This window comes from Cyprinodon tularosa, unplaced genomic scaffold (assembly GCF_016077235.1).
Source record: "Cyprinodon tularosa strain WSP-4 unplaced genomic scaffold, ASM1607723v1 ctg8, whole genome shotgun sequence".
Lineage (NCBI taxonomy): Eukaryota > Metazoa > Chordata > Actinopteri > Cyprinodontiformes > Cyprinodontidae > Cyprinodon > Cyprinodon tularosa.
The window spans coordinates 823,945-837,443 of NW_024039562.1; the positions used below are offsets into that span (position 1 = coordinate 823,945).

Below are 13,499 nucleotides of genomic sequence, written 5' to 3' on the forward strand. Positions count from 1 at the left end.
AACACCTTCAGCCTTGAGTTTGTTTTTTGTTTTTTTTTTCAAATAAAACAAAACAAATATTAAATTAAAGAATATTTATGCAGCACAATTATCAGCACTATTGCTGTTCAAACCTCTGCTGAGGATTTTCTACACAGAGCTTGCATTCATAGGTTTTTCCTATTGCAAGCACTGCAGTTTCCTCCTGCTGTCCAGAAATGCATATGGGTTTAATCGCTCATATGAAGAGCATATATTTTCTTATGCAAAAAGACTTAAAGAACAACAAGCTGACAAAAAAGAATAGATCTAAACACCTCTAGAACCTCTTGAAACAATTTTACAAAGAAGGGTTCTTCATAATATGATGAAGATTATGTACAAAGGTGTTTTCAGTTTGTTCTCTAGATCTGGTGCAAGAACCCTACAAGGGATCCTTCCTGTCTACAGCTATTAACATCTGCAACAACTCTTTGAAAGGAAAAAAATACTGCAACACATAGTTTCCTTTGGATTAAATAAGATACGTTTGAACTGAATTGAACTGAATGACTACTCAACCTTCTAATTTAGGCTGTTCAGGGTGTAGCTTTCCTCTTGATGCAAGCAGGAAATCGCTTAAAACTGCCATTCTTGATTTAAGACTATTAAATGGGACATAGCTAAAATATAAAGTGACATTTTTGTATTTTAATTTAGACTTTTATTGACTGCACTACTTTTATTCTCAATCCATAGCTATGATGCTTCTTCCACTACAATTTTGTTGATTTATAGCTAAAGGTTAACGGACTAAACACTAAACAGACTAAATCACTGATTAAATACTTTATCTGTGATCTTGCCTGCTTGTTGACCACATGCCCTCAGTTCATCTCTCCCTTCACAGTCAGTTCTACAAAGGGCATACTCAGATTAACAGTGAGAGAGGGTAAAGTCTAGAGAGAGAGACACTCTTAAAAAGAGTGAGGTAGAGCAGTAAGGCAGGATAAGAGATAATTCATGTAATTCATGGGTTCAAAGGCTAAAGATTCCACAAAGTGAAGTTGAAAGTCATAAAATGCCTGTCAGCCCAGTGCTGAATAGTAGGATTGTAACTAATCATTTTAGAGGACATCAGTGACAACTTAAGCCCTGCTGTCATTTGAATGGATCTTTGGGCAAGGGGGAATATTGCCAGTCAGGAGTTAAGGGAATTGGGGATGTTGTAAAAAGTATTTGAGGCTGTAACAAATAGAGGATTTGTGAGGGACAAGAAAAAATTCATAACCAAAACTGTCAAAAGCAAAGAATTGAAGGCAGAATGATAGAGATTAGCCACAAGGAAAATGGGACAAAGGAACAATAAAATAGAACTGAAAACATTCTAACCAGTGCACACGGATCAGTGAATACCCTAAAGATAGTAAGGCTACTGTTAAAACAAGAATCATGGGTGAGTTTTCAAGTAAATATATATTTGAGAAAAGAGCAGTATTTGAAGAGTTCTACGCCATTAATCTTCGTCCTCTCTTTCAATTCCCAGATTCTCAGTTTGAAAACAGTTAAGATTACCTAAAAAGGCTAAGCTCTAAAGATTTACTTCACAGTTCAGTTTTCTGAAGTAGGGTTTCAGTCAACAACTGTAAGCTTTTTAAAATAGTTTTACAGCTGATTATCTTAGGATCATTCAGTAATAAAAAAAAGTTGTTAAGTCTCATTATTACTTTTTCTCAAGCAAATATATATAATTTTTGAATTTTGTTGATCTTAAATGTTTCTGTAAATAAAAGCATTTATAATTCTTTAGTGTAGTTTATTGTGAACCTGCTTCAAGCAGCATGCAACAAAATCACTTTGTAGTGCCAACTCCACAGATACTGTAAGTTCTTACCCTGTAGAAAACACTGTAATGTACGGAGCCCCTCTGATGACATGGTCAAAAAAAATTTTTTATTGTGGCCACGAAGTAGTATTTCGTGGCCACGCAATAAGTATAACGTGCGCACGAAATACTACTTCGTGGCCACGCAATAAGTTTAACGTGCGCACGAAATACTTATTAATAATATTAATATCATTCCTGGACAACTGGGTAAGCAAATCGAGCGCGCCTTCTCTAAGGTCTAAGGCGCGCTCGATTTGCTTACCCAGTCGGTCTCCGCCAGTCACGTGACATTTGTTGCTAAGACGCTATTTTAGGTGGAAAAGGCATAGTGTAAACAACCGCAGCATAGCTAAACGAAGGACTAAAGGCCCGTTTACATAGCAGCCCGTCCAAGATAAGTCATTACAGTTAACATAAGCCTGAAAACAGGGGCGGATTTATTGATATTATTAATAAGTATTTCGTGCGCACGTTAAACTTATTGCGTGGCCACGAAATAGTATTTCGTGCGCACGAAATACTACTTCGTGGCCACAATTAAACATTTTTTTTGACCATGTCATCAGAGGGGCTCCGTAGTAATGTATGATATAACTGTTGGTAATTAGATTCTTTTCTCAGATTCAACAAATTATATTTCATCATCTAATGCGATTTTTACCAGAAACGTTTTTTCTACAGTTTTTTACATTTTAATCAGTGAATTACTATTTTATAATTATCAGGCAAGATGTACAATTTGCGGGTTATAGATAAATATACTCAGTTTACATGAAAGAAAAAAAATTAAGTTACATTAATTACCTTCTATAGAAAGGAGGAATTCCCTCTGGGACCCGACTTAAGACATCTTCAGCCCTATATTTTTCTCTAACTCATTTAAAACCCCTTTAAAATAATTTAGATCAGTTCTGCAGTCTGCAGACAGACTGAATGACACCTGCTATACATGAGGTGCTAGAGGGCAATAAGGAAACGTCCCAGCACTATTAATATGGCATGAAGGATGTAGAGCAGAGCTCTGAGCCATTGGCATCTTTAAATGTTTGGGAGGACAATATTCTGTTGCTATCAATTAGAGAACATCAGAAAGGGTTTTAATATGGGTAACGTCTGTTCTTTTTTTGATCCGCACAACATTATTATAAACTACTTCAGGCTTGCTTTAATTGATCAGTATGTTGCAGAAACGTATTTTTTATTAAGAAATTTGATCTGCATCCTCGAGGTATTATGCAATCTAAGTTTGCTATCTAATTCCTATCTAAAATTTAGAACAACAATAAATCTCCCTGTTGCTTCTCGTAAAATACACAGTCTGGTAAGTAATCAGTGCAGATTAAATGCTAATGAATCCCCAAAAGAATTGCTGGAAAAATGAAAAAAAAAAAAAGTTGTTTCTTTGTATTCTCCTCCACCAGAAACTGCCTAAACTGTTAAGAGCTCCATCAACCATGTGACGGGTGTTGGCTAGTTGAAACAGTGTCATAATCGTCTATGAACGCAGCTGGCATATATGCCAACTTTTTCACTACTTCTGCTTGAGAGATTTTTCAGCAGATCTGATAACTATGTAGCTAAAAGAAAGATTGATCATAAAAAGTGAGTTACAGTTAATTTGCTAAATATTTCCAAACCTTATCATTGTGAACTGTCATTTGATTCTAAATACATCTTTTTCCAATGATTACGCACATCCCTTAGTAACTTAACAAGCAACTTTGTTATACTCCTTAAGCGCTGTCTTAAATAGAAAATGGATCTAAGTTAATCTCTTGAAAGGATCGTTGACATGTTATACTGGCCTATAAAGGTCCTGATCTTTGGCTGGGTGTTAAAGAGATCATCATATATTGTGAATTAATTCCAGTGTTAATTTAAAATGTTAATTGATATGCTTTTGTTCCAGTAACTTTGATGAGCAGTGTTCCTGTCAGACAGGTGTTGGGGTTTATTTGGATGTTTGCAAGTAATAAATTTGAATATGTGGCTGAGTTCTATTTCCTTTCATGAAGTGCTGTGGCTCAGTAGTGTTGCTTTCTCCCTCAAGTGGAGAAGTTAATTGGAGAATGGGAGGAGTGATGGGGAAAGTGCGGCTGCCCCAGTTATGTGGATGGTGAACCAGGCTGTTAAGGTGAAGAGAGAGCTGAAAACCAAAGGCAAACATCTTGATGCAAAGGTCGTTCTACATTCCTACTCTAATCTAAGATCATAAAATCTAGATCATGACCGAAGGAATGAGATCCCAGGTAAAAGCAGCTGAAATTAGCTTTCTAGGCTGAGTGGCTTCATGAAAACACACCTCTGAATCTCACAGGTGTGCAGTAGGTGAAAACAAATACAGACAACTAATAAAGACATTACCTTCTTAAACTAATCTAACAGAACCTTAGTTTAAAAATGTTTGAAATTTTACTAGTATATTAGTTACTAATATAATCGTATATATATTTAAATCAAAATTCTGAGAATTTTTTTATGACTTTTGTTTTTATATCCCTAAGCAATTTGAAATGTGAGTTTCTATTATTTTTTATGAAAATGCTAAAGTATAGCATTCAAGTATATTAATTTTAGTAAAAAAAAAAATTCATTCTTTGGTGCAATTTCCACAGATTTAGGTTTTTTTTTTATTGTGGATCATCTTAAGGTCATGGAGCTCCTCTATTCCAAGCCTATCCTTTCCAATAAAAACTGGATTTGTCAATAAGTAGGACAGGATTATTCCATATTCCAGAGGTCATGTTCTGACATCAGCATAGATCAGTCATCCTTCAACCTCCTTATGGGAAGACAGAATGAGATCAGTGGACAGACAGCTCTTCATCCAGAAAAGGAAGAAGGACATGAGTTACTCCTGCAGGGAACTACATTGGATATGCTCCGGAGGGTTTAACTAGTGTGAAGAGTCATGGGTGTCACTGTCAATACATAGCATGAATAACCTTAAAAGAAATTGCATAAAAATGCCTCTAAAGTTAATTTTAAAAATTAAGAGAACATCATAGCCATAGAACTTTGTAACCATATATAGCTTAGTATAAAGCACAATAATTTTAGTAGCTTATAACAACTGATCCTAGAATTTTATAGCCTGATTACCACATTTGTAGATGTGCATTACCCAAAAAATGTTAATGATGAAATTTTGGCAATTTAACAAATTTGAGATTAAATTTTTTTATTTTTGCTTACTTGTTGGACTTTTTGAGTAGTATTGACATTTAGGTTAACCAGGCATTGGAAAGATTGCTGATGTTAAGGTCTGAGAATGAAGAGGTATGAAGTTTACTTTTTTATACCTTTTTTAGACATAAGCACTGAAGATTTTATCATGTTAAGATGGATGTCCTTATTTAAGGCAAGGAAACAGTAAAAATCATACAGCAATTACGATGACAAAATATACAAAGAAGAAAAAAAAAACGTCACAGAGACATAAATGAATGAATACATAGACCTCAACAGTGGTAGAAGAAAAAAAGAAAGCAAAAACAAAGTCTATTCAAACACTCAAATGGGAAATATGCATACAAAAAAAGATTGTCATGTTTGCAACGCTAAGCAAATTCTTAAAATAGCCCCTCACTTCCGTATCAAATTCTCTTTACATTTAGTATCCAAGGCCTGAAGCATCATCCCACAGTAGCTTAGACACATCTTAAGGAAGGATAAATTCTTACTCCTTTTTATTTAACCATTCCAATATTCCTCAGATACTGCTGCCCTCTGAATGAACCTACCATTTATTGAGTTAGTCATCATATTAATAGTATAAACAGTACTGATATCAGAAGGAATTGTTTAGATTATTGTGTAAATGTAAAGCTACCAGGCCAGCAGGTAGACTTTCACCACCTTTGATGCCAATAGGTGATATATATTCACAAGCCAACACACAACCTGCTAACACAGATAGTGAGTCAGTCAAAAGCATGGTAACAAATAAGTGTGTATGCAAAGCAACATAGTGAGAAAGACTTGCTGAAGTTCACTTTAGGCTCGATTTGAGCTTCAGCACATAAGGATTCCAAAACTGGTCAGGTTTATGGTACAAGGTGGACTGGTCTCATCCAGCCTTAGTGATCTAAAAGGGATTTTATCACAGATATCTCTTGGATTTATGGAGAATGGTCTGAAGAAAGAAACAAACAAAAAAGAAAAATAGAATGGCAGATGTGTGGTCAACTATGGCTTGATGATATCAGAGAGAGAAAGACTGGACAGACTTGCCAGGGTGGAGTCAATGTTTTCTGGTTTGCAAGTGTGTTAGTGTTCTACAATTTCATTATTAATGTCAGGTTTTAGCCTCTGCTCTCTAACTTGGCAAGTTGAAAGATTAGAGATTTAGAGTGCCTAATTTTGTTTAGTGGAGACCTAACCTTCTAATTCCCTCTCTTGTGTCACTGGATGTCAGATGACAAGACCTCATTCAGTTAATGTTTCAAAAATTAAGATGCTCTCCTGAGGATGCAAGAGCTTTCTCTCTAAGCCCCTGTCAAGTACAGCTGCAATTAAATTACTTTAAATTTGCCTTTTGACTCTGGCTTTTAGTCTAATTTTCCACAAGCCCCGACAGGTAAACCATAAAAATCAGCAAATAAATGTAGATTTTGATGACTGAGACAGTAAAGCGCATACAAAATACTGGGGTAAATTTTAATTAAGATGGAAAAAAAGGGAATTGTATGTTAAGGGAATATTGGCAACGACAATTGTCCAGTACTATTGTGAATGCACTATTTCATGAATAGTTTCAACACTTAGCCAAAATAACATGAGCAAAAAAAAAAAAAAAAAAAGTACCGTAAGAAATATTCCTGTCCTACAAGACTCCTAAAGCCTAGTGCGTATATTTTCTTCTCCCTAGATCCCTAAAGGAGATAGGCCATTTAGATGCATTGCACTTAGACATGCAGAGTATAGATCTGTTTAGAAAGTCATTTGAAATTCGAAAAGTGTTCTGTGCTGGAACAATTTGAGAGACCCAGCAGGAGAGTTGGACTTTAAAATGGGAGTGTGGAGGATGTGATATCTTGCACTAAGAGTCACAGTCAGTGATGGATTTTCTTCTCAATGCCAGAACATGTCACCCCTTATAGTTTCAGTGTATACTGTATCTCACATTTAACAATAGTTATATATCAGCTCTGGCAGGGTCACCCCATCAACCATATTTCTCAGAATGTAAACTTTGTGGCCTTGTCCTTTCAGCTCTGCTTTAGCAGATACTTTTTTATATTTTATTTATTTGGTTTTCTTGTGTTGGGGATGGGGATGGGGGTGTGGGGGGTGGATGAGAGGGGTGTAGGGATGGGGGGCTCGTGACCAATTTCATCTAAAAGAGGTAAACAGTAAAAAATGTTTAGATTAATCAGTTCTCACCATTAAATCATTTCCTTAGCGTTCCTCATTTCCCCCCCAATTAGCTTTTATTCAGGTAGTCTCTGGTATACAGTAACTCTTCTGCATGCACTTTTTCTACGTACTAAGTTAATTCGCTTAAATTGCAATTTTTACTTTTGCAACTGAAAAGGAAAGTTTATTTTAGCCTATTGCTTATATCCATACTAAAGATAATCTACCATCATAAGACTTAATCAGAATGTATTCAATATTGGTAAACTAAACTTAAATTAATTTAGAAACAGTTTTTCTACAAATTGAACGACTGAATGAGGGACTCTATATCCATCAAGGATATAAGTGGCCCAACGAGAAAACAAGGAAAATGAGAATCAAACAGGAATTTGGTAAGCTTTTCAAACCTGTAATAAGGTTTTAATGAATTTATTTTTCAAGGTTGTGTTGATGACAGAAAATCCCATCTCAACATCTCTTTATAAGAAGTCGCTCTCAGATGTGTCATCTGACATGTATGGCATGTTCTAATATACTTAGACATAACCCCCCTCAATAAGGCTGGGAAAAGTATTGCAGAATGTTGTTGTAAGTTTTTGGACTTGAAGATCCCAAAGGTTGGGAAGCCCCCAACCTTTGGCTGCAAAACTGCAAATCTCACAAAACCGGCAAGCACCAATAATTCATCCTTCAAAAGGTACAGCACCTACTTTGCAAAGCTTTGAATCAGAGGCTTTTTATAGAACTGACTCAGGGAGGGATCTACTCTTTGTTTTGCCAAGAAGCCACTGCAAGAAACAGGCAAAAGAGACATCTTGAGAGCTTCCAAAGAAACCTTACCTTCTCTGCCTCCCCATGCTCAAGGTAGAGACTGGACCGTAACTCAACACACCACAAAATTTGTGTCACCGCGCAGGCCGCAAAACCTCACAAAGATTTCCAGCACCAACATCTGACTTTCCTGTAATAGATTAAACTGTTACTAGTGGTGGAGGTGGCAGGTTTCATCTCCAGCTTGTCTCCTTGCAAGACCCTTGACAAGAATGACATACACTCCCTCAAAGGTAAGAGCTGAATGCACTTCCATGGTAACCTTTTCCTGAACCAACCTCCATTTTACCATTAATTTATGCATTGGAACTACTTTAGAAACACAGTCAGTCCCCTTTGCCTCATTAAAAATAGTCTCCAGTATTAGTTTGCTCAGAAAAAGGTAACAAATAGCTCACAATGTATAAATCAAAAGCTCCACTTTCTCTCATAGCTGTACCCTGAGTATCACTCCCTATTGGGAACATAGCCATCCAAAGCGAGATAAAATATCTGCCAGATCCAAACTGCACTTCCCTCTCATTTCCACCTGCATCAAAAGGGGAAAAGACTGAACAAACAGGTACTATCAACTGAGTATGGCCATTTCCAAAGTTTATAACAATCATGTTTACACTGCTCCAATTCCATTTGTAATAATGGGATATTTCATTTGAGTCAAATTATTCTTAAATATTCTGAATCTATTTTGAACCACAATAATCAGGTTATGACTTACTCCATCCTCCCACTTTACATGACCTGCAACATGAAATTTTCTGGCTCTCCTGTAACCAGAATAATCACAGGCACTGTACTCATTGCCACTCTTAGTGTGTGTTTAAGGCCCGTGGGTGAGTCGAATTTTTAATAACTTTTCTCCAATTAAAGGTATTGTGGAGGATGTTCTTTTTCAGGGCAGATCATTAAAATAAGTGGTCCTCCTAATTGTTAATCATTCTGGTTATATGTTCACGTAAGGGTGTCCTACTGTACCTATTCTATCCCCATTTTAACCTACCGTAACCCTATAGAATACAAAGATAGAATAACATCCCCTCTCACACACTCATGAGAAAACCAGCTGGACATATGAACTTTTCGTTCATATGTCCAGCAGCATGGGAAGCAGTCTTACCTGGTGATCACTGAAATGAAACTGGGAGCATAAAAACAACTGGAAGTGAACCTACCAGAAGGATCTGGAAGCATGGCCTGCACCAACCAAACTTGACTTAAAATCTTTTACTTCCAGTCACTTCACTTAAAGCCGGTCATGTTCCATCACAGCCTGGAGCTCCTGCAAATCCTACTGCTGTTTAAAAGTTAAACTAACAGGAACAGGAGTGAAAATGTTAGACATTGGGTACCAGAGTCACAACGGTTCTGTCCCTCTGACTAAGCAGAAATCTCACAATGTCCCTGCTAGTATTCAGATGCAGTTTGTGGCAGATTCATATGGAATAAGGACCAGTAAAATATGAAAAACCTGAGACTGACCTGCAGCTGAGAGAACGCCACATTAAAATCAGCCCCTAATAAATTCCAAAAGAAAACACATTCTAAAGCAGGACAGAACCACTGCTACTTACTACTGACATATGCAGAACTGCCAACTCTGCTTAAAAAACTACAAAACACACAACGACTGCCACACTTAATGACCCAACAACAATAGACAACAGAAGCTGTTCAACAACCTTACAAATTCAAATTAATGAGCCCTCACTAGCTGTAACACCTCGACTCTGAGGCTGCATCAAAAATCTAGGCAGATGAGGTTGAACATATTTCTAAGTAGCTCTATTTTCTCCCCTTATATTAAAGCATATCAATGAGACTGATCAAGAACTGGACACAGACACCCAAAGAACGAATAAACAGTGAGGTCAACCGAAATGCTTTTTACAGTGATTCCTCACAGACGTATGAAGAAAACAACACAAAATGGAACAACTAGTGGATCGGAGGGCTCGTCATGACCTCATCAGATTTTAGTTTTGGCATTTTAGTGAATGTTTTAGAGTAGTGAGTTCAGAGTAAATAAACATTGCCTAGAACAGGGAAGTAACGGAAAAGCTTTGTGAACAGAAAAAAAATCATAAACTATATATTTTATTTAACATGCCTTTCAGGACCCCCAAGGACACTGTACAACAAAACAATCAAAAATACACCATATAACACCATATACACAATATCAGCTACAGTGGTATGCAGTATTAAACAGATGAGATCTTAGCCTTGATTTAATTTGAGATAAAAAGTCAATATTGCAAATTTCAGGTGGGAGTGACCTCCATAGTTTGGGAGAAGAGAGGGAGAAACCTCTGCTCCACACAGTGACGAGCCGGGCAGGAGGCTCAACAAGGTGGATGGATAAGGAACATCTAAGGAGAAGGCGGTAGCAATCTGTAGGAGAAGTAGGGGGGAGAGATTATGGAGAACACTGAAAGCAAACAGAAGGATTTTGAACTGAAATCTGACAATGACAGGAAGCCAGTAAAGCACCTGTTAGACTGGGTTGATGTGATGGAATGAAGGGGGATTTTGTAATTAAGCAAGCCACTGAATCCTGGACCAACTGAACTATATGGAGAGATTTCTGAGGCCAAAAAGAAGAGGGTTGCAGTAATTGCTCTGAGAGATGACGAGGCTATGGACCGAAACAGAGTACAGGGAAAAAGAGGGATGCAGACACAGAATGTTTCATAGGTCTTGTGCTTGTAGAAGAACAAAAGCAAAAAAAAATGTTGCTTGTAGGTCAAACACTGTTAAAATATGTGTCCTTCCATTAGTCATGTTATTATTATGAAAAAAATTACTAAATTCTTCACGGTAAATTATTAAAGTTATTATACTATCATACTATATGTCATATACAATTACCAAAGGCCCGGATGGGTTCTTTGACCAGAGGTTGCCGTAAGCAGCTTTTGAGGGCCTGCATGTTTCAATATGTAAATAAATGGATAATTAGAAGGCTTCTAAGAAATCCACCAAAAATAAAAAAAAAACATTCAAACTGGTTGTTTTGGAACAGAAATATACCTAAAAATTGTAGAACACCAAAGCAGCTAAGGCTCTAGATGAGAGGTTCATGTTGAAGCTGAGGATAAATGGGTTGATATCTGGGGAAAATTCTTTAGTTGTGGTTGAGTCAACTGACTGCAGTGGTGTAGCTACACAGTGCCTTTGTTTAAGACTCTTTGATGTTGAATGCTGTAGGGAATGTCTGTTTGTACTTATTAATTTTGTTGAATACACTTCATGTGGAACGTATCCATTTATTTAAGTAAAATAAGTCAAATGTAGAAGTGTATTAACAGGCTGGTGGTGAGGAAAATGGAGCACGGGGCCCATGGCTTTTCTAAATGGGTAGCCTCTTGGGGGTGTCATGATCTGGCCTGTTTGCTCTCCCTTAATTAGTCATTCCTTTCACCTGTGGTTTTTCGCTCCCTGCCTCAATTATAATTTATTCCTCTCACCTGTTTCCTCTGGTTTATTATCAGTTCAGCCTGAGCATTCAGTGCCAGATCATTACTTGTCTTTCTCTTAGCCTGTCTGTTAGTATTGTTCCTTGGTTCGTGTCCTGGATCCTAGCAGCCAGTGGAAAGAGGGTTTTTGTGTTTGTCTCGTCTCCTGATCGTCCACTGTTCCTCCCCCGCGGAGTCCTCTGGGTTTTTGGCTCATTATGTGGGGAGGTTCAGTTTTTATCCAGTAAGCCTGGCTCAAGGGAGGAGACCAGTTTAAAGTCCTGCTTCAAGTTCAGGTTCCACGTCCTGTCTCGGGCACCCTCTTCCACTGAGCCTGCCTGTCTGCACCTGATCCTGTCTGCTCCTGTGCGTGACCACCCGGTCATGCTTCTGGTCCCAGTCAGACTCTGAACCCTCCTGGGAGCCTGTGGATGCCTGGAAGTCTGGATCCTGCCACCTGTTTCTGTTCCTGCCTGATCTGGATCCTGCCTGTTCTGTCTGTTCCTGTCTGTTCTGGATCCCTGACCAGGATGGGCTTCCAGCATGACCTCTGGGACTGCAGCACTGGGACATTCTTGGTCTGGACTGTTAAACCAGTTGTTTTCATAGAACACTTTTGTAACCTGTCCGTATGATTTGAATGAGTTGAGTTTTTAAATTGCCTTGACATGGTTTGTTAATTGTTGTTATATAAATAAACTGAATTGAGTTAAATATACACAATACTGGTACCAAAACCTACAAAATAGTTAAAGCCGGGGTAATAGTTCACCTTACAGAAGGAGAAATACCCTAGGCATGTATTGCTCTAATGTAGTTGTAGAGATGAAATTTGTTAGAATGGCTCAAATGCCAGACTAAAATTTTGTATTTTTTACTTCTTCTATTTTGGTAATATTTATTCATTGCTATTCTATTCATAATTATTGCCAGAGAAGTATTTCAGATCCATAACTGTGATGCTGAGGGATCTCAGCCTGACTGGAAATGATAAAGCATGTGGTAAGTCAATTATGTAACCATTTTCCAAAAAATCACAAAAACTGTGAGTTTCAAAGGTTATTCATCTGCCTTTTAAGATTAATGTGCTGCTTTAGTGATGTATTAACCAAATTTAAAAATCACAGAATTACCCAGAAATTTAGCCATTCAATCATTTAGAGTTCCATTAAGTTCTATGCATTGCATCAATAAAATACTCAATAATATTCCACTGATATTAGGACAGCAAACTCTCAGCAGCTAGAGTTATGATTGCACTCAACATATGATTTAAAATCTGACTTTAAACAGTCAAAGCCCTTAACAGCACTACGTTATTAAATCTTAAGGATATCAAAGCTCCATGTAATTTTAACCGAGCAGTTTAATATTTGTGGGTATGATTATTGTGACTTCCCAACATTTAAGTGTTCTGGTTAGTGTGCTTTTTGCAATAGTTTCGCTCAATGAGGCATATATTTTATCCTTTTAATGATATCATGATAGCACAGAATTAAGAGTTTTATTTATTAAAGCTAAGAGATGGTTCAATGAATCATATTTTGACTATGTTGCTATAGACTTTCTTCAGAGAATCTTGATGATACATTTAGCACCACATTAATACCCTCATTTTTTTTATCATTTCATATTTATACCATCATTACATAATGCTTAAAATAGATAGAAGATTATGCACAATATAGCTTATTAATGATTGAAGATCCTTGAGAATATATCTTTTGTACTTTGCTCAGTTGAAAACTGCAACACTGTCTGAATTTCCTTTAAGAACCTTGTAGCTTATTCCAAAAATGCTGAGTACCACCAGACGTTAATTAGGCTGTAGTTCCTCTATGAAGTATAAAAGTCCTTAGAGAGCAATTTGGTGAATTGATTGTTAAAAAATTACATGCACCCATCAGCCATGAGATTGCAACATATCTTAATCTATGTCTTGTCATTAATTGAATCACAATTATTTGAAATTGGATTACATAAGTTAGTAAATGAGAAAATTAAAT

General features: G+C 36.9%; 1 protein-coding gene across 1 annotated transcript in view; it reads right to left on the reverse strand.

Annotated features, from left to right (window-relative positions):
- The window catches only part of opn7b (opsin 7, group member b), a 90,849-nt gene that overhangs the window by 31,656 nt on the left and 45,694 nt on the right, over window positions 1–13,499 (reverse strand). The gene's annotated exons all lie outside the window — the stretch shown is intronic.